The 26,371-nt window shown below is 39.2% G+C and overlaps 1 protein-coding gene across 4 annotated transcripts in view; it reads left to right on the top strand.

Moving 5' to 3' along the window:
- Positions 1-6,232: 6,232 nt before the first annotated feature.
- Positions 6,233-26,371, top strand: part of arhgap32b (Rho GTPase activating protein 32b) — a 124,016-nt gene continuing 103,877 nt past the window's right edge. For 2 of the 4 annotated variants that reach the window (XM_080867658.1, XM_080867656.1), the window contains exon 1: positions 6,233-6,444. The gene's annotated coding sequence lies outside the window, so the exon portion shown is untranslated. Of the gene's footprint in view, positions 6,745-26,371 lie in introns of all 4 variants that reach the window. The other 2 variants (XM_080867657.1, XM_080867655.1) reach the window with 1 other exon arrangement.

Raw genomic sequence — 26,371 nt, 5'->3', positions numbered from 1 at the left:
CACTTTTTTCTTACGTGAGTAGATTATCTCCGCTCTGAGTGAGACACGTCCTGGTGAACACATCTCTTAGTTACTGTGACTCAGTTTTGTTTTTAAACGGTTCTCTTCCTGGGAGTTTAAAAATGATCAACATTGGGCTCTGTGATATTCTGTATTTCAGTGTTGTCACAAGGGGGCAGGATTGAATCAGGTTTGGTTCTGATTTTATGGTACGCACAGGTGGTGATGATGATGATATCAGGAATAGTTGTGCCATGCTTGGTGGGAAATACGAACGACAAGTTAAAGATTCTGTTCTTAATAAACAACACGGGCTTCATGCTGGTTTTGTTTGCAGGTTCACAGATTCTAAACAGGGGCATGAAAGGGGGTTCAACTCCATCTTATATTAAAAAGATCTTATATTCAGCTTGGTGAACAGTATCATTAAAATTACAATTTCTTATCCTCGAGTACTAAAATACAGCAAGTGTTATACTTATCTTCAAAGACATTACCTCTGTAATGTCTTTGAAGATTTGACTGTAGAAGAAAGATTGGAATGCAGTTTTTGCTTTAAAAATAAAGCAGAAACTTTCATGTCTTGAGATTTTCTGCAGTCTTCAGAAAACTCAAAACTTTCAAATGAGTCATTCATTCAAAGTGAAAGTTTAACAGCAGCTGAAGAGCTTCCGAGGAGAATGATCTGTTGGCATGGTATTATATGATGAATGCACCTTCTTCATGTGCAGAAGAACTGAGTCCTATGTAAAAGAAAACCTTGCTGCTAAAAAAATAAATTTTACTAAATGAATGCAGAGCAATGGTCCTGTGACCTGACGGTTCCTGGGTCACAGAAAACTTCATGCAGGATTATTACACTTTTTGAATAATGGAATATTCAATAAGTGTGAACATTATGAGAATTTGAAGCCATGTTCACGAGACAGATGACTGCCAGTTCTGGATATAAGTAGCCTGAGGCTGTGGCTCAGGAGGTAGAGCAGGTTGCTGGTTCAATCCCTGGCTCCCCCTAGTCTGCATGCCAAATGTCCTTGGGCAAGATTCTAACCCCAAGTTGCTCTTAGATGCATCCATCAGAGTATGAATGTGTGTGGATGTTAGTTAGAAAGCACTTAAAGTATAGAAGAAAGTACTGGTGAGAAAATAGTGTCAAAGTTTTTCTCTGGAAAAGGAATATCAGCCGGAAAAACAGTCCAGATCTCACTCTGACTGAAAACTAATTCTGGAAATGAAAAACAAAGCTCTATGACAAGGTTCCTTTTGGCAAAGCTGGAACCAGCTTGATGAAGAATACAATCATTCAATAGTGAATCCATGGCTCACATAACTCAGGCCATTATAAAAACTTGAGGAGGTTACTTTTTTTTGTTTCACAAAACCAGAATCTTCAGCTATAAAATAAAACAGTTTTGCATCATATCTGTGATTCGCTACAAAGTGAACGTCCTCCAAGAATCAACATTCCAAACTTGTGTCTATAAACAGCTTTTTGCCAGATAGTTGTAAAAATTGGTGATGTAAAAACTATAACTATAATGATAATAATAATAAAATTATTACTAATAATACAGATAGTTCTGTAGTTTCAGTCACAGTTCTTTTTCAACGTAGTGATTTAAATCATACTATAAACTTTTTTTACATTTCAAATACTCAGCTACATCATTTATACACAGATTCAGATACCTTTACATTGGTAATGGCATTTTTATCTATATAACACATTTTATTATATATAAAGGGCCACTGAGTGTGGGTAGTTTTGGCCTTGAATTCTGAAGCTGTGCAAGTCATTCTTCAGTTTCGCTCTCAGATGTACGGTACACATGTCATGTGCTGAAATGAAAGGTATGACTTCTGTCATTATAACATATGAGTGGCTTAATTTATACGTGTGCATAACCTTCACATGTGTATTGTAACGGTGTCACTGTGCTCCTCGGGAGAGTGGATAGGTTTGCTGTGCACCTAATGGCTGAGTCATTAAAAGCCACAAAATGTGTGAGTCATCTGTGTAATGTATGCAAAGTCAGTACATCTTGTGCTACAGAGACTGGAGTCACGAATGTGGATGCGCTGGAGTCCTTGTCCAGACTGCTGTTTGACTGGTGGCTTCAGGTCATTTGCTTCACTGCTGGACGTTTCTTCGGGCTGACAGAACTGACAGGAAGGTGTTTGGCTTTTATCCTCAGGCTGAGACAGTCTGTCATCGAAGCCTGCCAGGTGAAAAGCGAACTAAAACTGGCCTGGGATCATCTGTCGAGAGCAAGCAGGTGAGACTGGGTGTCCAGGTTTAGGTTCCTTCTTCCTTACTTTGATCCTCTTTTAGTAGCTCTCTGCAGTGACAAGGTTTTTATAATCACCCTCCATCTTTCCATAGGAAATAGGCCTGATTTGTCAGCCTGTCTAACTGTTCTTCACAAGTACAGCTGAAGTTTATTCTTTAAACTATATATCCCATCCCTGTAAATTCAATTCAATTCCGTTTTATTTATACAGCATCAAATCACAACAACAGTTACTTCAAGATGCTTTATATTGTAAGGTAGACCCTACAATAATACATACAGAGAAAAACCCAACAATCATATGACCCCCGATTAGCAAGCACTTTGGCGACAGTGGGAAGGAAAAACTCCCTTTTAACAGGAAGAAACATCCGGCAGAACCAGGCTCAGGGAGGGGCGGGGCCATCTGCGACTGGTTGGGGTGGGAGAAGAAAGACAGGATAAAAGACATGCTGTGGAAGAGAGACAGAGATTAATAAAAAGTATGTAAATCTTTCCTATTAGACCCACACATCTGTCGAACCACTGACACCAAATATGACTAATTTGCTTTATGTCAGTGGACGTTCCAAGACAGGCATTTTGATGTGTGAGTGACTGGATGCTTTGGTGAAACACTGGTCAAAAGCAACTTTTGGTGTAGCCTGTTCTGCTCGAGTTTCTCTGCTGGGAAGCAAAGTACTCTCAGAAGATCACACTTCCTTTTCACAATATCTATACTCTGTGTGTGTGTGTGTGTGTGTGTGTGTGTGTGTGTGTGTGTGTGTGTGTGTGTCTGACTGAAATGGCCCATATCCATCTTACTTTGTACATCTATTACACAAGACCTTTCTCTTTCTTTGAGCTCTCTTGAAATAAACTGTTCAATCTGATCATCTGGACTTCCTGCTTTTGCATCATGGCTGAAAAAAAACCACACACTGAGCAACTGTGGAAGAAATACTGAGCAAAGTTAAAAGCTGCCCACCCATGTGAGTACTCAGTCAAAGTGCTGAATAACCGTTCAAAAAGTGTGATCATTGCATTTCCATTTATTTGTAGTATCAGGCACCTCGCTGTATTCTCTTTATTTTTTTATTCACCAGTCTGGGCCTTTTCTGCAGGTGGCTATGGTAGCAAAGTCTTTATTTGTGTAGAGTAAAATCAGGGCGGTAGCAACCCAACGTATTATGAATATAATGCAGTGAGCTTTTCTGGCGTTGTGTTGTTTTCACACTTCACATTCCTCACAGTCACAGTCCTCTTTGAGAACGAGCTGCTTTTGTGTTTTTAGGTTGGGATAACCTAAGAAAATATGTATGCATCACTTGCTCACATAAACGATCAGTTATTTTAATTGTAATTTATAAATCCTTGGACTTGAATAGAATATGTGTTTCAGGAAGATTCACGAAGGACTCCAAATGTAACACTTTGTGCATTTTACAAAGCGTGCCACTTTTTTCTTTCTAATGCATTCAATTTTATTTCTATAGTGCCGAATCATAACAACAGTCGCCTAAAAGTGCTTCACAGAAAAACCCCACCAATCAGACGACGACACCCCCCCCCCCCCCCCCCCCCCCCCCCCAGCAAGTACTCAGTAACAGCTGGAAGGAAAACCTCCCCTTCAACAGGAAGAAACCTCCAGCAGGACCTCTGGAAGAAAGGCTCATATTAATAATTTTCAGGACTATTGATCATCCTCTGAAAGTGTTAACTAAGAGCTTCGTAACCGGAGGCAGTGTTTCATCAGCTGAAACGTTTTCAGATGTATGCAGCTCATCTTTAAAACGTAGAATTTTCTCCACCCATATTTCCTCGAGAGGTTTTGTCTTTTCCCCTGCCACCACTGTAATTAAGAACACGTTCTCGAGGATTTGCCTGGTTAAATGGCAGTTACATTGACTCAGTGCATGCAGTCCACCTTGTGGTACAAATTTGCATGTTATGAAATACTTTTATATTCTCTCTCCTATGCGTTTGTGTGTGCCGGAGAAAATTAAATATATCACAGAAGATTCAATAGTAATGTGAAATATAGTTCTCTGTCATGATTTTGGAGTAACAGAAGACAAGAGTAGGGGAGACCGGGGATAGTTGTAACGTGGGTCAGTTGTAACACTTCCAATTTCTCCAATCAGGGCTAAGTTTCAAATGATGTGATTAATCCTGTGCATGCCCAACTCAGTTGTGCTATCACATGTGAAAAATCAACACATTTTGTCAAACACAAACAATTTAACACGAAAAAAAGTAATTTGTATGCCAAAAAGTAAGTTTTTCTACTTTATTTCAATTTCTAATAGCATTATCTGCTTTGCAGTTAAACTCATCAAACTTAAATTATGTTATTTGTATGTCTATGGGGATATATTCTGTGTAAGTCTTTAGTGCTAATGTTTTAGCCGTTGGCTGTAATGTTAGCTAGTTCATGGCTATAGGAGTCTGGGTCAGTTGTAACAGCAACAGTCTGGGTTAGTTGTAACAATAATGCAGATGTTTCAACTTACCACAATATTACTTTAACTTATATTAAACAAGTTGGGGCAACGACATCAGCAGAGAGAGGTTCACTGGTCGCATTTGTATATGCGGTTAATGCCATTGGCAACACAATTCCTCCACTGTTTGTGTTCCCACACATACACATTCTCACACTGTGTCAGAGATGGACCAGTAGGAAGTATTGGTAGTGGAAATAAATCAGGATGGGTGCAAGAAACAGATTTCCTCATCTTTCTGAAGCACTTTGCAAACCACACCAAGGTAAGCCATGATAAAAAGTAATGGAATTGCGATGCTGGTGAACAACTACATTTTTTCAGCTTCATTGTTATGTTCAAAATTGGTGCAAGAGTTGTAGGTTATAATGCCCACTGGACCAATGAGGCCAAACTCAAGGAAGACCAACCAAAATTAATGAAATATTCAGTTGCAGAAAATTCCATAATTTGTCTTTTTTGGGGGGTTGGTATATGTTCAAAAGTTAGATTTCTGCATTCTGTCACACACACAAAACTACATAAATGGCTCTAAGTGCATTCATGTGTTGAATAAACAAAGATTACATGTTAATGTTTTGTTAGTACCCTTATTTCATTGTGTTACATTTTACCCCAGGATATGTTACAACTAACCCAGACTATGGGGTTAATTGTAACATTTCACTCTTTGTGTTTGAGACCATACCATGCAATGAGTAATTGTGCTGCAGAGAAAATAGCTGCACTATTTAATAGCAGAGACATGTAAATACTTTGCATTACATTTTGAATCCACTACCTTAAAAGAGCTCCAATTTACAGACAGAAATGTCAAAAATGTTACAACTATCCCCGGTCTCCCCTACTGAGGCATTGTTGTATTTGAGAACAACTTTTTTTTTACTGGCAAATATAAAAGACAGACATGTAGATGCTGAATCGGCTTCCTGTAGCTAATAAAAGTCTCCTCTTATGGGCATGTTTCCACATCTATGTGGCCGTCCTCTGTTACTTGGGTATGACTCCTTTTTTAGAGCCTTCTAGGTGCCATAATATGGAATCAGACTGGCACATGGGAACCAAAGGATGTTGACCATTACAGTTGGGAACAATACTATTTATGTGACATGACCCCTGTCTGACTTGTTAGGATGCTTATTCGAGCACAAAGATAATATTCATCTCACTGACAGGCTTTTGTTCAGTTAATTCAGACACAGACACGGAGCATTCTGGATATATTGAATAGACGTATTGGTGTCTGCCTGGTTATGTGGCATTTTAAAAGTCTGAACGAGGTTTATATTGGAATATCGATTTTTTAATATGGTGCTGCAGGTTTATTCAACCACCGAAACACTTATCAGCTAAGCTATAGTGTCATCCTTACACCATCACGGAGTATGACGGCGAATCCTGTGTCCTATTTTCTCATGCTTTGGGGTTGGACATTTCCGACAGCCGGTGAAGGCAGCACAGAGAAAGCGCCGCTCCTCCGCTCCAGCCAGTATCGCTCCACTCCGAGGTGTGCACGCGGAGGAGAGGGTTTCTTTTTGTACAAGTTTTCTTCTGGAAATACCGTCCTGTGACTGGAGGGAATGGGGAATTGACCATACTCGGGCTTCCAGCGGGAATGAAAACTGTGAGGAAGATAGCGGTGATCGTTTTTTCCCTCCAGAGGAGAAACAGTAAGTGACAGACTGAAAGGGCTCGTGCGCCTTGCTGTCCCGGGGGAGTCTTTTTTTGTTTAGTGTTAACCCAACTAACTGTGATCACGACCACTGGCGCGCTCTCCTCGAGGCCGGGGACTCGCTCAATGATATCCTCCAAATACTTAGTGTCTGACGTGTATGAGTGTGTCCGGTTAAGCTGCGATGAGGAGGGAATTTAACAGCGGTGAAGCTCCAGACGTAGACGGCGAGAGCTAAGCTCCCCTCGCCAGCCAGTCAGCGGTGGTCAGGGACCGCAGACCACAACCACAAAACCAGGTACTTTTAGTACATTCATGCTACATGCTCGCACTACGTGCTTTGCTCGCCTTTTTACCCCTCTAGATAACGTTATTTAGAGCCGCAGTGCTGATGAGACGGTGGCGATGGTGGTGTCTGAAGGGGGGATTCGGGCACAGCGCGAATAATGTCTCGCCAGCTAAGCGAGGCTTGCGTGGAGTTGCTAAGTCCCCCTAGTTGTGCAAATTATATTGAAAATCTAGTTGGAAAAAGGGGCAGATTAACAGCGCTTTGCTTTAATTGTGTGCTCCACGCTCAGGATGTTAAGAACAAGAGAATTTCGGGTGTATTTGTGATATTTTGTTCTGTTCGGCTCTACAATTTCCGAACTTAAAAAGAGTTAATCACTTTCACCGGTATGAGAGTTGGATTAAACACAGACTGTGTGGCGTTTTCTGAACCATGTGATGCCACATTCACCTGGACCTGTGTCTGTTTGTGTATGCTAACATTAAACTGCTCTTTTTTTTTTGTATAGAGATATATCTGATATTTCACGTTTACTACCGTACAGTACTGCAGTTCATTGCAATCTCTTTTTGGATGTTTATTATATATCAGTAAGAAGGAGTTGGCCCTGTTTCTTTGCATTTGGTATTCTCTTTTAAAATGATTTCGTTTCAAATGTTGAATCTTAAATTAGATGTCATCCATATGGGAGTGTCTGAAAGCTTCCTATTCCCTCACATGTTATTTGATCCACAGTTCCCATGGTCTTCTGATGCTTCATGCCTTGTATTAGATTACAGTTTAATCAGACATGTATTGAAGCCTTCGCTCCCTTTTTTTTTTAAATCAGGCAAACCAACTTAAAACACAGAGGACTGTACACATAACATCATCTCATTCATCACAGCTGTACATCGCTGCCACATTCAGGAACTAAATGCCTTGCTGAAGGGCACTTGGAGTTAAGTTTCTGGGGAAGATTTTGTTTTGTAATTGTCTCCCTTGTGCAACATTTCTCAGTTTGCATGGATGATTATTCTTGTATTTTGCTCATTTGTGTTGTTGTGTTTGCACATCTCTGTTGCTTGTGGGGCTCGCACACAAGAATTTCACTCGCATGTGCTGTGCCAGTGTGCCTGCACATGTGATGTGACAATAAAAGTGATTTGATTTGATTTGATTTGATTTGATTTGATTAGTGGGAGCAGCATGCCTGTGAAACCTATCACGTTTGAGCCTGCACCGTGATTGGGCTGAAACAGTTTACAAGCTATGGTTTGTTAAGTATTTTGCTGTCAGGGTCACGGTTCAGTGCAGCGAAAACATGACTGCAGCAGTTCCATTCCCCCCCCTCGGTGTGTATTTATGAGAACAAACACTGAGTTCTTAAATACATTTCGGTGACGACTGGCATTTCCAGCATGTCGGTGCTTGATGTCTTTTCTGGTCTAACCCTTTGCTCTAGTTCAGTATCTTTTATATCAAGAAATAACCCCACTTGTCTCACGGTGGCTCCTTACATTTTTGCAACTTTACCCTCAGCTGCAGTCAATTTCCTTTTACTGCAGGAGCAGCTGACCAAATAAACCCATTGTAAGGTTGACTAACCTTTTTCTTTATTATATACATGTTCTGTTCAATTCATTTTTAAAAAATCTAGTAATGTAAAGACCCTGCAATAATACAAAGAAAATGACAACAACCAGGTGACCCTCTATAAGCAAACACTTGGCGACAGTGTTGGGACATGTAGCTGTGATAAAATAATGTAAATTGTTGGGAACAAACTTGTGTTTAACAGAAATATGAGACATAGATAGAATTAGTTCCATCTATGTTATGAAAGAATAGAAAAGGTTCGTGATGATGAGTAGTGCTGCATCTCGACAGTCATTTGGTTAGAACAGAATTAGACATGTTAGTTAGGTTGATGCAGAGTGTAGGAGGAGTAGCTGTAGTTTTTGTTTTTTAAATATAGAATATCATTGGTTATTGATACTTGGGATGTAGCGAACAGGATTTATGAAGGACTTGTATTTTTACATTAAAGAATTGCCCTGTTGTGCAGCTATCCTTATGACTCTGCGTTATTGCACCTGCTCTGTGTTCTACATTGTAATCAGTCCAGTTCTGGCCTCCTAAAATATCCTGTCCTCCTAAAACACATTTGAATTTCAGTGGCCAGTTTTTACCTGGACAATTGAAGGATATATAAAAGTCACTTGGCTGAAAAATGTATGCCGATTCTAACAGAAATATTCTTGCTAGCTCAAAATGAGTTATGCGTGACAGATTATAGGCTAACAAGTAATTTACAACAGTTTAAATGCAAACAATCATTTATTTTTGGTTTGTTTGGCAAATACTGGAAATCAGTTTTTGGCACATCACCTGACAGCAGTACACATCAGAATATTAGGAGTAGGAAATGTTAATGGAAACTTAAGCAACAGTGTTACCAAACACGAACTGGACACAGTTGAAGGCTCAAAAAACACGAGCGCATTGGTGAAACGACGGGTCTGAGAAATTTGTCAGGGTGGAGATATTTTTGGCTATTTAAAGTCCAACAAAGAAGCAGGGAAGCATTCACTGCAAACACTATGAAAAGGATGTTTCCACGACGGCAGTAATACTAAAAAATCATTTTTTAAAATCATTTGAAGTGTTGCCATCATCAACAGTGTATATTTAACCGTTCATCTGCAAAACGCAAGACTTTAATGTCCCAGACTCTTTCTCTGTACGACAAAAAAATGAACAGACAGTGACGTCACAAATTGCGTTATTGTAAAAGACACCAGGCCAGAAAGATAAGTTGCCTGATTAAAGTAACCAACTTGTTACGAACTCCCTGGTCATGAACCTTTCCCTCAGCCAACTCTTTTCCAGCAGTACAAAGTGTAGAGAGATGGCTGAATAGCTGTGTCGTACTTCGGTTTTGTGGTCAAGTCGCACATCTGATCCAAATATGACTCTCGCTGCCCTTTCATTGAGACAGCACTGCTCTTCTTGTGGCTTTAAAAAAAAAAAGCCAGATCTATTCCTTTATCTTGTGGCATAAGTGGACCATAACTAAAGAAGTTTAGTATAGATTTTTTTTGTACTTCTATTTTATTTATTTACAACTAGGGCTGGGCCATATTATACCGTTCACGGTAATACCGGTATAATGTTAGGCAACGATAGGAAAATGAAATATAGCGATAGAATGGGAGTAAAACGCACATGCGCAGTGCCTTTGTTTTCATACGCACATGGCCGATTGTTGAGTGAAACAGATGAACCAGAATTGGTTTGTAAAAATGGTGCAACTTCCGTGATGTGGAACTGGTTTGGTGTTTGTCCGTCAGATACACAACAAAGCACATTTTTTTGCAGAACATGCAAGCGGCCGTTGTTATTGTCATATTTGTCGGACTAAGATGCTCTTAAATCTGGGAGTAATCTGGGTCCTAAACTCCGTATATTTCAGGTCAAACGAACACTGCAGCATCACTTAGAGTTAAAAACTGTCTAAATTCTTTCATCTTTAATAAAACGATCAGCATTGCTGCTTTACCAGGTGTAACTATAAAGTTTAACTTCCAGGCATCCATGAAAACAAAAGTTATTACATTTAACGGAGTTAGAAGTTAGCAGGAAGCTAGCGGAAGTTAGCTCGCTAGTTTCGCTAGTTACCTAAGCATGATATTGCATGTTCTGACTGAGAGATTTCTGAAAAAAATCAAACGTACAGCTCTGCTATCACTTCCAACATAAATGAAGACAGGAAACTAAACAGCAGTGACGTTTGTAGGGTTACTGAAGTTGGGCTAGCTGGTATATAATGATGTGCTACGTGATCGCTAGCGACACAGCTATGTTAGCATAACATAAACAGTGAAGCTGGAGGACGAACACTAACACTTTTCCACTTATAAAAGTTAACGTGAAGGTTCTTCATGGTTAGAGACAAATGCAATCGCATGGCAGGATGCTGTAAACGGACCAAACTTCAGTCAGGAGAACAACTGAGATAATCCATCCACAATACGAGGTTAGTCATTAATATACTGCAACAACATGGGAATAGAGCCGCTGCCAGAGAATTCAACATTAATGAATCAATGGTACAGAAGTGGAGGAAGCAAGAAGAATGAGTTTAATAAAGTTTGATTTATCTGACTGCTTTGTTTCGCTTAATGTGCCTTATAATCCTGTGCACCTTATGGTCCGAAAAATACGTACTGCACACTGCAGTTTAATGTTGCAAAGCACCTCTTTTTAACTTCAGTGGATATTATACATGGTTATGCTCAGGATATGTCAGCCCATTTCTACTGGAAATGCCTTTTGGTTAAACTTTCAGCAAGGAATTTGCATTTGCACTGTTACATTTTTATAAAGCTTTAATGTACATAAAAACCAGCTTCTTAAGTGAAAATAAATGGAAGGTTGTCTTTTTGCGCTAGTAATGTTGTGGAGTTGTATTTTGTCTCGCATCAATTATATCGTCGGTTATATCGTTATTGCAAATTTTCAAATATATATCGTGATAAATATTTTTGGCCATATCGCCCTGCTCTATTTACAACTGACAACAAAAAAGACAACCCTGCATCACTTTCTTCTTTCATCACGTCACAGGACTGTTGTTAACTGAACCCAGTAGGAAGCGGTGTTGCTTTTGTTTGCTGCACCCTTTAAAAGATAAATGTTATAATTATTGAGCTGTGACTGTGCAAAAACTACTCTAGAAGAGTTAAAGAATAACAATATGGAGCTGGAAATTAACATATTAAGTCTGGTTTTATAGAATAGTTCTGGATCAGTTTAGTGAGCCTGCACAGGTATTCAGCGTTAAGACAACAGTTTTAATATCCAATAGCGATTGGCTGAAATGTACACACAGTGTGGAAACAGAGTGGACAGAGGCTTGCTTGTAACTTAGGCATGCAAATCTCACCATGCAATGAGTCTGGTGTCATTCTTTTGCAATAAAGTGCAGCTGTCAAAAAGCATGGGTGGATGCATAGTTTTCATGTCATAGGGTCATTATGACACGGCAGAAGTGGGATAGTCATAGTAAATCATGTCATCATTTATGAGTAATTTAGGGTTAAAGATTTGGGTTTTGCTCTATTCAATGAATTGTTTTACTTCACTTTTGGAATGATAGCTGTGATATTGAGATTTGGAACAGGATTCCTGTACAGCAATGTTATCATTGTAGCTTGAATAAGTGTTGTGTTCACAGCTGACAGAATTAAAGCCAGATTCAAGCTCATGAGAAAATCTACAGCCATACCCCCAAAAAAGGAAGAGCTCATATGTTACTCATCAAATGACTCTTAGGTTTTATTCAGACAAAGCTATCTATAGACTCCATGAATATACCACAGTTATTTCTGTGTAACCCTCTTCAAGTGAAGCTCTTCCACTCTGGGATGCGTTTTTCTTGGTTATTACTGCAAACGGTCTCATTTCAGTTTGGTGTCACAGGGAGTTGTCTGTTGATGAATTCCTAAGCTTTTTATCAGGCCGTATTAGGATGAGGAGGGGTTGGATTAGTCCTTTGTGAAATGGTGAAATGTCAGGCTTCAGAACTGTTTCGGCTTTGTGTCATTTTTTATAACAAGACTGTTCACATGACCAAGATGAAATACTAGATAAGTAATTGCTCTCCAAACCAAACATGACTTGGAACTGTGGTGTTTCAGTTAGTTTCTGTTTTAAATAAGATCTTAATGAAACTGTGTCGTCAGCTTTTTTTATTTACTGCGTGTTTGTTGGTGAAGCACTCTGTTATGTCACACCAGGTATCATGGTGGGTGAGATGGCTGTACCAGCCATTTTACAGGTGGATTGTCAGACTATCCCAAATATCTTCAATCACATTCTTATAGCGCTGTGCAGGATGACGTAGCACTTGTATCATGATTTTTTTAAGGTTCTATTAGGAGTAAATAAAAATAAATTCAGTGTCTTTTATGTACCGTATTTTCTGCACTATAAGGCGCACTTAAAATCCTTTAATTTTCTCAAAAATCGACGGTGCACCTTATAATCTTCCTTATAAGCCTTATGTTTGTATTCTGGTTGTGCTAACTGACCTTGAACCGATTTTATGTGCTACACGGCGCTCAAGAATCTGTCAAAAATGTTTTAGTACGACTTTGGTGAGCTACGAAGCCGCACCGCTTGATGGATTGTTGGAGCATTACGACTACCATAGTCAGGAGCCTCACGGACTCGGAGTAATTTGGGTCCTACACTCCGCCCACTTCAGGTCCCAAAAACAAACAAACACTGCAGCATCACTGAGAGTTAAAAACTGTCTAAATTCTTTCATCTTTAATAAAATGATCAGCTTTGCTGCTTTACCAGGTGTAACAATTAAATTTAACATCCAGGCATCCATGAAAACAGAATTTATGAAATTCAATTGAGTTAGAAGTTAGAAGCTAGCGAGCTAACTTCCTGCTATCTAAATACAATATAGCATGTCCTGACTGCGGGGTTTTGGAAACAAATTAAAACGTACAGCTCTGCTGTCACTTCCAGCATAAATGAAGACAGAAAACTAAACAGCAGTGACGTTTGTAGGGTTACTGAAGTTGGGCTAGCTGGTATATAATGATGTGCTACGTGACCGCTAGCGACACAGCTATGTTAGCATAATATAAGCAAGCTAACTTTTTTCCCACTCGATAAAAGTTAACGTGAGTGTTCTCGGTGGTCAGGAACAAATGTAATCGCATGGCAGGATGCTGTAAAAGGACCAAATTTCAGCCAGGAGAACAACTGAGATAATCCATCCACAATACGAGGTTAGTCATTCATATACTGCTGCATGGGCTGGGCTGTAGCTACATCGTAAGGTTTTAAAAACTGAGCTTAAATAAATGATTAGCGGTAATAAAAGCCGAGGGAGGTCAACAGTGATCACTGACTGTTTTAGGAGCTTTTTGAGATCAAATAGAAGAAAATACAAAACATTAAACATGTTAACAACACAAAAGCCATATTAAACGCAGACTACTTTAGGCCTGGAAGTAGGATTCCTCACGTCATCACTTAATGACCGGATATAATGATGTGCTACATGATCGCTAGCGACACAGCTATGTTAGCATAACATAAACACAGCGAAGCTGGAGGATGAACGCTAACTTCCCGATGGTTAGAGACAAATGCAATCGCATGGCAGGATGCTGTAAATGGACCAAACTTCAGCCAGGAGAACAACTGAGATAATCCATCCACAATATGAGGTTAGTCATTAATATACTGCAACAACATGGGAATAGAGCAGCTGCGAGAGAATTAAACATTAATGAATCAATGGTACGGAAGTGGAGGAAGGAAGAAGAATGAGTTGAGTAGAAGTTTGACTTATCTGACTGCTTGTTTCGCCTAATAATCCAGTGCACCTTATGGTCTGAAAAATACCTTGGCTAAATCTTATTTTGAAAGGTTTTCATCACGTATTGTATACAGAAAGGAAATGGTAAAGCAATGTGAAGTTTATCCAAACAGTAAATGCATGTTAAAACGATCAAGTCTTAAACAAAGTCGACCTGTATGCAGTGCCGTCTGGTTTGAGACACAATAGTTAAAGAAACGAACCAAAACTCAAAGGACACTGACTGTCCTCGTCCTCCTGTTATGCAACCAGCTGCTTTCTTTTGTTGTCTTCCCGAGTACGTGAAACCTCCTTCACCCTGAAAGGTCTCCTTGTTTGTCTCAGTCCTCGACAGCCACGCACAAACACAAAGCCAGACGTGGCCTCTGACCCCAGGCACAGATACTGACGCACTGTGCGGGGCTGTGTCCATTATTATTCCTTTCTGTATGTTCATTAATGATGCAATATGCATACACTGCTGTCCTTGGGCCCTGTCCCACAAATACATGGGGCCGCAGGCTCTCTTGTTCTTAGTGTGGATAAAGCATCTTGCTCCAAGCTCGCTGCACACTCTCAGTCCTCTGAGGATGCTGTGACATTCCCAGAGGAGATTCCATTCCCCCGTAAACAATCCTGGCATTGACACAGGTGCTGATTAGCAAGTTGCCAGGGTGTTTCCACAATGGCCCAGCAGAGGATAATGAGATCGGATCTGGAAACTAAAGTTCTCATTCAGGAGTTTGTTGGCAACCAGTTGTGTGAAGCAACCGTCTTAGGAAAAGTGTAGAAACTCAGCAGATCGTTCTGGGAAGCACTGGAAGCTGTCAGCGATTTGACTCGGATATTTTTCTGTCAGCAGTTGGTGTCAGTTGCTGGGGAAAGGTGTTGGTGAAAGTAGAGTGCCACTGTTCTGTGAGCAGGATAAAAACCTGTACCTTCTATTTCTGAATTACTCTTGAAGGAAAGATTGCAGCAAAAAACTGAGCCCGGAGAACAATGTTTTACAATTTGTATATATAATGATCGTAGTGTATGTATACACGTCTTCTCTGTACCCTGAGTGCCACCCATTGTGTCAGATACATTGTAACTAATAAATGTTATTCTTGACTAGCAGCCCAGAATAACATCCTCTTGAATACTTTCTGTAAGCTTGTGTTTTCGCATATTCAAGGTGAGGAAGATTGTTCCTGCATTAAACTATTTTTTTCTATGTTTTAATCACATTTTATTTAGAGGAATGAACTTTAAATCTAACTGCAGTTTTTCGTGTCACAAAGTTATTCCAGTTTCTTTGTCATAACGTAGCCTCGTGTCTATACGTGCTTGGCTCTTCTTGTTTTGTTCATACTGAAGTGTGGATAATAACCAGAGTTCAGCAGAGTTAACCTCGGCCCTTAAAATCAACCTCCCCCAAACTTTTAAGGTCATGTATCACAGCACTTAGGGTCAGTACTTCATTTGTATAAACAAGGACCCCTCATAAACACTTAAACTACCAACTTTTGATTGGATGAAAGAAACCAGTTCTCCGTTTTTAGATTTGACATTTGATGAGCTCTATAATAATGATGCAGTATGGTAAAAGCACAAAAACAGCCAGGCAACGATGCAATGGAAACAAACAGCAAGACTTAGTGATATTCAGAGTGTTTGTTTTAATTCCAGGTTGCAAATATCTCTCAAAACTATGAAATGTTGTTGATTGAACATTTTCTGATGCATAAACGGTAAGAAGTTTAATAATAATTTACCAATGTGTTACAAGTGAGTAAAAACTTCTTACTCAACCACAATAAAATTCACTGAAAATATTGTTGGATAAATGAAAAATATCATTTTGCATGTTAATATAAAAGTTTTTAGGAAAAATGAAAATTTGTTTCACGGTCACTTTCATACGTCACCACAGTAATTTTAGGTCTTCATACTGTCTGTGTGCAGCCGCTGTGCACGGCTCTGCTTTCTATTTTGTCTACTTTACTGGCAGATTGTGCAAAAAGCATGGTGGTGTGAATGTAAAACCTTTGTCACTGTCTGACATCTCATTAACGGGAGCAGAACAAGACTTTTCACAGAAAGTTTCTGACATATCTGGAGTTGTATAACTTCAAATCCACCCTTTGAGTTTTCACAGTACATTATAACTACAAGAACATGTTAAGCCCTAGCTCTATAACTGCTGACAGCTAACAAAAATTAGCTGTCAGTAGTTTGGTGATTTCATTCAGCGTGGAGGGCACGTTTGTTACTTGCCATTCTAACTCTGCCGTGCCGTCAGAGGCGAAGCATTTCAATGAGAGCTCAGCTGTACGCTAACTTTGTAAAACAATTCAACAACCCCGCTCTCTATGCAGCGACTGGTCAGGTGTGCAGTGCTGTGAAACCAGACAGGGTGTGAATTTCATCAGGGCGACGATTCTTTGATGAGACGGTGTCAAGTGTGCACCGTTGTCACTCAGTTCAGTTCGGTCTTATTTACACAGCACCAAATTACAACAGTTTCCTCGAGGTGCTTTGTGTTGTAAAGTGAAGAAACTGTAATAATATAGTAATTGAGATCCCTAAAGTTTATAAGACGGTTGAGCCAATCCCCTAAGATCTTTCAGTGCCATTAGACGTGCTGGAGGAAGTTAAAGGCAGAAAAATAACTTTATATTAGCTGTAAGGTAAGAACTCTAAAAACTGATGAGTATTGCAGGTTGTTCAACTGTGCTGTTTAAAAAGGTTTAGTCTGTTATGATTGTTGGAGTAGAAGAGAAGAAATTAAAGAGACACATTCCTTCCTTGTTGCACTTGTAGGCAACAAGTTGCTAAGCACTTACAGTGACTGCACTCTGAGATCCTGGAATTAAAAATGTCAGTGTTTGTTTTTAATGGAACACTTGTGTCTAGGGCTGGGCGATATGGCCTAAAATTCATATCGCGATATAATTTGAAGCATGTGCGGTAACTATATATATCGCGATATATTCTTTTCTTCTGTATGACGTATTTTCCACACTATAAGGACTTAAAATCCTTTAATTTTCTCAAAAATCGAGAGTGTGCCTTATGTATGAATTCTGGTTGTGCTTACTGACCTCGAACCAATTTTGGCGAGCAGAAATCTGTTAAAAAATGTTTTAGTACAACTTTGGTAAGCCGCACTGCTGGATGGATTGTCAGAGCATTACGGCTGCCGTAGTGAGGGAGCTTCGCGGAGTAATCTGGGTCCAAAACTCCGTCCACTTCAGGTCCCAAAGTCAAACAAACACTAAGAGTTAAAAACGGTCTAAATTCTTTCATCTTTAATTAAATCATCAACGTTGCTGCTTTATCAGGTGTAACAATTAACTTTTACATCCATGCATCCATGAAAACAGAATTTATTAAATTTAACAGGAAGTTAGCTCGCTAGTTTACACCTAAACATTTCATACCATGTTCTGACTGAGAGATTTTTGAAACTAATTCAAACGTACAGCTAGAGCAGGGCGATATGGCCAAAAATATTTATCACGATATATATTTGAAAATTTGCGATAACGATATAACCGACGATATAATTGATGCGAGACAAAATACAACTCCACAACATTACTAGCGCAAAAAGACAACCTTCCATTTATTTTCACTTAAACAAGAAGCTGGTTTTTATGTACATTAAAGCTTTATAAAAATGTAACAGTGCAAATGCAAATTCCTTGCTGAAAGTTTAACCAAAAGGCATTTCCAGTAGAAATGGGCTGACATATACTGAGCATAACCATGTATAATATCCACTGAAGTTAAAAAGAGGTGCTTTGCAACATTAAACTGCAGTGTGCAGTACGTATTTTTCGGACCATAAGGTGCACGGGATTATAAGGCACATTAAGCGAAACAAAGCAGTCAGATAAATCAAACTTTATTAAACTCATTCTTCTTGCTTCCTCCACTTCTGTACCATTGATTCATTAATGTTGAATTCTCTGGCAGCGGCTCTATTCCCATGTTGTTGCAGTATATTAATGACTAACCTCGTATTGTGGATGGATTATCTCAGTTGTTCTCCTGACTGAAGATTGGTCCTTTTACAGCATCCTGCCATGCGATTGCTTTTGTCTCTAACCATGAGGAACCTTAACGTTAACTTTTATAAGTGGAAAAGTGTTAGTGTTCGTCCTCCAGCTTCACTGTTTATGTTATGCTAACATAGCTGTGTCGCTAGCGATCACGTAGCACATCATTATATACCAGCTAGCCCAACTTCAGTAACCCTACAAACGTCACTGCTGTTTAGTTTCCTGTCTTCATTTATGTTGGAAGTGATAGCAGAGCTGTACGTTTGATTTTTTTCAGAAATCTCTCAGTCAGAACATGCAATATCATGCTTAGGTAACTAGCGAGCTAACTTCCGCTAGCTTCCTGCTAGCTTCTAACTCCGTTAAATGTAATACATTTTGTTTTCATGGATGCCTGGAAGTTAAACTTCATAGTTACACCTGGTAAAGCAGCAATGCTGATCGTTTTATTAAAGATGAAAGAATTTAGACAGTTTTTAACTCTTAGTGATGCTGCAGTGTTCGTTTGACCTGAAGTATACGGAGTTTAGGACCCAGATTACTCCCAGATTTAAGAGCATCTTAGTCCGACAGCCGCTTGCATGTTCTGCAAAAAAATGTGCTTTGTGGACAAACACCAAACCAGTTCCACATCACTGAAGTTGCACCATTTTTACAAACCAATTCTGGTTCATCTGTTTCACTCAACAATCGGCCATGTGCGTATGAAAACAAAGGCACTGCGCATGCGCGTTTTACTCATATTCTATCGCGATATTTCATTTTCCTATCGTTGCCTAACATTATACCGGTATTACCGTGAACGGTATAATATGGCCCAGCCCTACGTACAGCTCTGCTACCACTTCCAACATAAATGAAGACAGAAAACTAAACAGCAGTGGCGTTTGCAGGGTTACTGAAGTTGGACTACCTGGTATATAATGTTGTGCTACGTGATTGCTAGCGACACAGCTATGTTAGCATAACATTAGCACAGTGAAGCTGGAGGATGAACGCTAACTTTTTTTCCACTCATTAAAAGTTAACGTGAGGGATTCTGGTGGTCAGGGACAAATGCAATCGCATAGCAGGGTGCTATACACGGGGCAAACTTCAGTCAGGAGAACAACTGAGATTATTCATCCACAATACGAGGTTAGTTATTAATATACTGCAACAACATGGGAATAGAGCAGCTGCAAGAGAATTCAACATTAATGAATCAATGGTACGGATTTGGAGGAAGCGCAGTTTTTGACTTTCCTCATATTTCAAAAGTGCTTCATGTCTTTGCTATGACTGTCGCCCGCCATAATTTGCAGATGATAATGGTTTTAGCCGCTGCGATGCTTTCGACCAAAACAGGCGCAGCTTGATGACATCATCAACATGCGCTATCGCGATAGAGCCATATAGTCAAAATCTCTATCGTTGGCCAAATTTATATCATTTCTATCGTATATCGTTTATTTCGCCCACCCCTACTTGTGTCTTGATGGTTGAAATAACAATCACGTGGTTAGGCTAATGGAGGAAAAGAAATAATGATTAACATTGGACTTACTCAGGCTGGAGGTGAAGGTGGCATGTTAATTATCATAATGACTTTTATAATTATTAGTAACATTTGTAGAGGTGGGAATCACCATACATCCCACGATACGATATTATCACAATACTTAACGCACGATACGATATTATTGCAATTTTTTAAAAATATTTTGCGATATTCAGATTCTGTACATAAAGGTAAACTTTATCAATATTCATTTTATCTAATATCAAAGTCTCACACTCAGTCTTTCTCTCATTTCAGCCAGTTTTATTGTTGACAAACTGAACGGTTTGTATTACAGTCTAGTCCAACTTAAATGAATGCAACCATCTGGTACAATTATAGCTATTCTGAACTATGCAATTTATGAAAACTATGCAGCCCATTCAGCAACTGAAGAATTTGAAAGTAAATTAAAAATATATATAATTTTACATTAAATAAAAAAGTTTTAAACTTAATTAAAATAAAACATGTCTTAAATTAAAATAAGTAAACTGTCACGTTTATTCCTGCCAAAAAAAAAAGTTAAACACATTTGGACAGTGAAGGAATGTCAGGATTCTTGCTCAGAAAAAGGAGCTGATCAACATGCTCTGAAGTCAGAGCATGTTCCAGTCCACAAAAACTTATTTTGTAACAAAATATCGATTTGTGCTGTCCCTGTATCGATACATTATTAGCAAACAAAATATCACGATACTACACAGTATCGATTTTTTTTCCCCCACCCCTAAACATTTGTCAAAATAAGGACTTATGATTAGATTTTAAGGTGTTTTATTAGTGTTACAAAGAATTTGGATTCTTTTCTTACTTCATTATAAAAAGGTAAAATATACTGTATAATCTACCAACAAATCAAGGGTTACACAAATGTTAAGCAAAACTGCCAAATGTAACTCTTGTAATTACAGTTGAAGATCTTTATGCATAAAAATGATTTAGTTACTGTAGCAGTCGTGGTTAACATAAAGGCGACCAGATGATGGGGAAAAAAACAACCACAACAGGCTTTAGTTGTTTTCCAGTCTCTGAATATATTTCCCCTAAAGATACCAAGGTTCAACATCTCAACATGAACATCCCAGCCCCCAAAAACCCTCCTTAAATAGCTACCGATCATACCACCAATAAAATTTAAGAGATCCTCCCTGATGCACTACCAAGAAACGCATACAGTGAAATACTGGACTCATTTTAACACGCCCCACATACATCTGACTACAAAACAAACCCCATTTAAATAATATACAAACAAACGGAATCAAATCAAACTGTAGATTCAGCCCACTCTCATCTAATGGTTAACCCCACTGACGGTGGATAATTCGGGAATTCCTTTCAGATGAAGGAAGCTGACCTCAAAAGGAAGCGTGGTTAGTGGACTTCAAAATAAAAGCATAACAAAACCAAAACTTCCTGTCAGACATTGCGTGTGCTTCACTTTAGTGAGGGAGGAGCTTCCCCCGCACCCACACAGTTTCTAAAATAAAAACACAGCACTCGGTGTGAAACACATTGAACATTTAGACCTCACAGTTAAGGAGGAATAACAGAATAAGAAACACATTTTTAATAAATTCTTGTAAAAGTAGAACGGTGAAGGTTTTTCACGTTGTCCACCGCTCTCCTTCATCAACTGTCCACACCGCTCCACCTCACCTTGTCACCTCTTTTCTTCAGGCCTGAAACCTTTCCAGTTCAGATTCTCTCCTCAGGATTTCATCCTTGCCTAGCTTAGCTCTCCACACAAGCCCCACGTTGCTCTGCTTTGCCCAGGCTCACTGTCCCATCGGCGACTCATTCAGCACTGCAATAATTATTCATCTTTATCTAACTGCAGTCCCAGTTGCACTGGATCGTGATGTAGCAACCTTCATATTAAATGTGTGTAAACAACATGTGTTAAGTAACAAAGCCTGCAACAATTGTTGTTCTACACTGATTTCTACGGGGTTAAAAAGGACTCTCTTGGGGGTTGTTGGCCTGTTTTTTGCTTTTTAGCCCACACACCCCAAAATTCACTATATGATGAATAAATCATTTTCAGGAAAAGTCATAAAATAAGAGAGAATGAGGTTTTATTTGAAGAGTTGCATGACTTCAGAATAAACACTGGCAGATCTCTTTGCCTTTTGTTCACTTAAGCCTGCACAATATTGCCACCTGATAAAATTGAAAAATATATATAGCTGGGATTTTGTGCCTTGGATTGAGGATTTTAACCAGTGTCTTACGGCCCTGCTTTTCCATCATGTGAACACATGAGTAATTTCCATCCATCGTTTTTTCCCCCTTTCGTATGAAGTACATGTAGTGCGTGCTTTAGGGGCACTCGGTGAAGTCGTAGGTTTACTTTGGGTTGCTCGTCACCAACTGCTAGTATCTGCTCCTTCGTAGCCTTGCTGTACTCTGCTGTGTTTGGGGTGAAGTACCGTGCTTCGTTGAAGATTGTTAGTTTTTAGTTACTGAATCGTCATCGCAGGCAGACACCTCTCTTCCTCTCAGAGATGCCCAGGCTTATCTAATTGTTGTGCACAGTAAGGAACGTAAACACCCGCTGCTGCTATAGCAGTAATGTGACAAGGTAGTGGCACATTGTTCCTATTGTAGAATCTCCATCCTAAATTGTATGTGTGTAATGTTCAGAGATTGTGCAGCTGGGACTGAAAGCACTTATTTTCTTTGTGACAGCAGTATCTGGTAGAAGTCAGAGCTATTTACTTGCTTATCATGAGGCAGACGACATTTAATGTCTGGTGAGTGAAGCACATTGTTTCCATCCCCTTGTTTTTTTGCACCCAGTTATCCTATTGAATGAGACGCCTGTTATCTGTTGTGTTACAGGCCCTGAACTTTTTATTTTAAGCTCATTCAAGATGATGTGCAATAAATAGATTGAGTTCATTTCTCAGTGTGCAGATTAGTGACCCCTAGTTTTGCATCTGTGTACGTTTCCTTTTGAATATCACAGTCCCTATATTTTCTTTCATAATGCGTAAGGTTTTACGCGCTATCACACAGTCAGGATGTTTTCTTAAAAAAGTCAAATCATTGTTATATTATGGTTGAATGACTTGGAATAGGTAACAAACATGTTTAAATTGTAAGCTGTTCTGTTGTTGTCTTTTAAATCCATTTGATATTTTTATTTTATGTGTCTCTTCATAACTAAATGCTTTCTTGTTGTTTTCTGTAAAACGAGGTTTGGTTACAGGTTTGGTTGGACTTGATGCTGTTATATTCTAAGCTGCCAAACACACCTTGAAAGACTTGGTGACTCTTTAATCATGTTTGATGTCAGTGGGGAAAGCACACAGCACCAAAAAACAACGTCACCTCACAGAAAACTTGTTCGTGTGATTTTTGCATTTTAACCGTTCTGTTCTTTATGTATATACGACTTTTTGTACCACTTGGCAGCTCAAAATGCTTTATGGAAAACGACATACGCCAAAAAGCCCAAGCATAGTCTCTTGCTCTCAGATACACACAGACTTGCACAGAAGCCTCTGTGTAGATGACTGGACAAAGAGCAGTAGCTTTACTTTAAATAAAGTTGATTCATGGTATAACTCCAGGGAATCATTAAATACATTTGCCTACATCATGCCCAGAGTAGCATTTGGCAATTTGCTAGTTTACAAATCAGTCAAAGAAACTTCAGCTACAAGATAAATGTCTCCACACATTCATACAACACTTTATTCTATGCTCTTTAGCCATGGATGTGAGGTGGACAATCTGGAATCACCAGTATACCAGATATAGATGTTCTTAGACTGTGGGAGGAAACCCCACAGTACCCCTGTGGACACAGGAATTGCACATTTAAAACTAAATGTGGAACATTTAAAAACTACACATAGCTGCATAACATGTTGTGTTATTTTGTGTTTGTAATAACAATACCATAATGCTTTTCAGACCAAAAGAGCAAACTATTTAAATTAAGTGCAGCATTTACAAAACTATTATTGAGATCTGTTCAAAGAGTTAATGCTAACAACATCCAAAGTTTTATTCTCATGTTATCCTGAAATGCACGTTACCATTTTGTTTCAGTCAGCTGCATTGTGGTTGTAGAGTCTGTTATGGTCCAAAATGTTTGTAATGGCTAATGTTGGACGAATGCTTACCTAATGTTACTAACGTTATACCTCACAGTAAAGTTAGCAGGCTATTTAGCAACCATCCTAACATTTTGTTTTTGAGATTCACTGTACAGTTTAGTGCAACTACAAGTGCAGTATTAAATACTGAGTGAACGTGTGTAAATGGATATTTAAATATAATTTTAGCACTTAATCAGTCTAATGTGTGTATTTCCTCTAGATCTCTAGGTTTCCAGTTACATCCTTCATTCTCACTCCTTCAGGTGAATCTGTTGATAATCATTTAGCTAACAGTTACATCCTTGTGTGTTTGACATTCGATTAGGGGTGGCTTTCAGTATGGATGTGATGAATAGCTGTACAAGTTGCCAGCTTGGATATCAGCACATTGTGTTGGAAAAAGTTAACTGCTCCTAGCAACTACAGGGTGGACTGAACATGCTCTCTGTGCTGTCTGCTCATTGGCCAAGGTAACAGTGTCAGGTTGAATGAATCAGCTGAAATGATGTGGCAATTCTGTTAAAATATCAGGTGATTGCAATGGCTCGGGAAAATATATGGGCTCATTTCGACAGTCATGGTGTTTTTGTGCAATATAGTAGACACAACATTTCTGTGTATCCAGTGTGAGCTAATGACCCAGAGTGGCTGAAACTGGTTGGGTGCTGCAAAGAGTTAGAGATCAGTTATATTATAAGCTCTAACATTTTCTTGGTGAAATCAGTGATTCAAGTTTAATTTAAAATGTTTTGAGGAGCTTTAATGACTGAATAAGTTGCAGTGGGGGGGAAAAACCTGCTCATGTTTCACACTCCATCAAAGATGTGTAGAGCAGAAGCGCTCTCTGTAAAGTGCCTGCTTGTGATATTTAACACCGTCCCTTGGCAGACAGACTTTGTATTCATCGTCTAAAGGTGAATTGAATTAACAAGGTCATTCTCTTGACATCCAGTCTCCAGAGGCTGAAGACAGTAGACTTTAAACAAGGCATCAAATATCAAGCATAAGAGGGCAGATAAAAACACATAGTTGCATCACACATCAGATTTCATCTGGAGTTTATTCTGGAATGGCAAACTGTCGGCTAGCGGGCATACGGGCATCATTGTGAGACTGAATTGTAAAGACCACATTTGAAGTCCCATTTTTACAACTTTGGCAGAGGAGTTGACAGAGAAATCCTCTAATAGTGAACAGTGACGTTACCTTTGTCTTTTAAATTCTGCACCTTTTCCGAGAGTGATGTCTTGCAAGGATGTTGAGCAAACCTGCCTTGTCATGCCCTAATTCCTGCAAAGCTTCAAATAACCTCATGAATATGCACTACTGAAGGTCAATGTCATACTGAAATGTGCAAAATAGCAGCAGGAAATGAACCGCGCTGCAGGGTTTCTCTCCATTTTAGGCATGAAGCTTATATTCTCTTGAGATATTTACCATCTTACTTTAAGTTCAGTAAACCTTCATTCATTTTCTACATTACACAAGTTAAAGCATCCAGTAATAAGAGTTGCAATCTTGATTAAGATCCACATTTATGTGTAAAAATCAGATGAATGCACAGAGCGATGTGCTGCGTTTTAGCGTCTTCCAGTTTGTTTTGATTTTGCATCTCACAGCAAGTTCAAGTCCATCCTCAATCCTTTCATGAGCCTCGTTTTCAAAAGTAACAGGCAGCCGGTTTCAGCAGTTTCAGTGCCCCAAAAATCAAATCTCTTAAACAAATGAAACTGCACGCTTGTTTCCATTGCAACATCCCAAAGCTCCTACGTGTTGTTTCCATAAGAACGGTAAATTTCACCGTTCCTTGAATTGTTTAGCCTAATGTGATGGCCTGTTTGTTTTGCCTGTTTCACAGTGCGCTCTAATTTGAAATTGCTGCTCCTCTTGAATGGAAAGTCACAACTCCTGCAGCTTCATGCTTTAGTGTGCTGGCATTTTGTGTGTCTGTAGGGGAAACACTGTTTTGATCAGTGGCTTTTCATACTAATTTCTCAAAGAAGAACTGTATATCTTTATGAAGAGACTTTTTTCATTTTCATAGGTCTGAACTGTAGGTGGTCACATTCAGCAGCACTTTGATAAATAGAGCGTGTCCTTCAACAGGACATGTTTCAGATACGATTATAGAGATATGTGCCTTAATGTTGTAATTGTACTGGGGAAAACGACTTCAGAACATTTATTATTAGGAGTTTTAGAGTCTTAGTGTGGCCTTTTGAAGGACACCATCAGAAACCTGCTATGGTTGAATGCAATTAGACCTGTTTCACGTTTTAGTTTATAACAGAATCTTAAAATGGTAAAACAGCACTTTATCTTTGGAGTGCTGCATCAACCAGCTCTCCACTGGCTGGAGGTTCTGAGTCAGAGTAACCCTGCAGCTCACGGAGTCCATTAGGGGGAAAAACTGCAGAGAATTGAGAATTCCTCTCAAAGTGTTGCATAATTAAGTAGGCGGCTCTTGTGAGTGACAGTTGTTTTCTCTTGTTAATCGTTTGACTTATTCTGTAATTGTAAGCTATGTAAAGAGCAGATTACTCAGTGTCTCTAAGTCATTTTTTGA

The sequence above is a fragment of the Rhamphochromis sp. 'chilingali' genome, assembly GCF_963969265.1.
Source record: "Rhamphochromis sp. 'chilingali' genome assembly, chromosome: 19".
NCBI classification, from domain to species: domain Eukaryota; kingdom Metazoa; phylum Chordata; class Actinopteri; order Cichliformes; family Cichlidae; genus Rhamphochromis; species Rhamphochromis sp. 'chilingali'.
The sequence above is the reverse complement of the archived record's forward strand: the minus strand, read 5'-3'. Positions and strand labels throughout refer to the sequence as shown.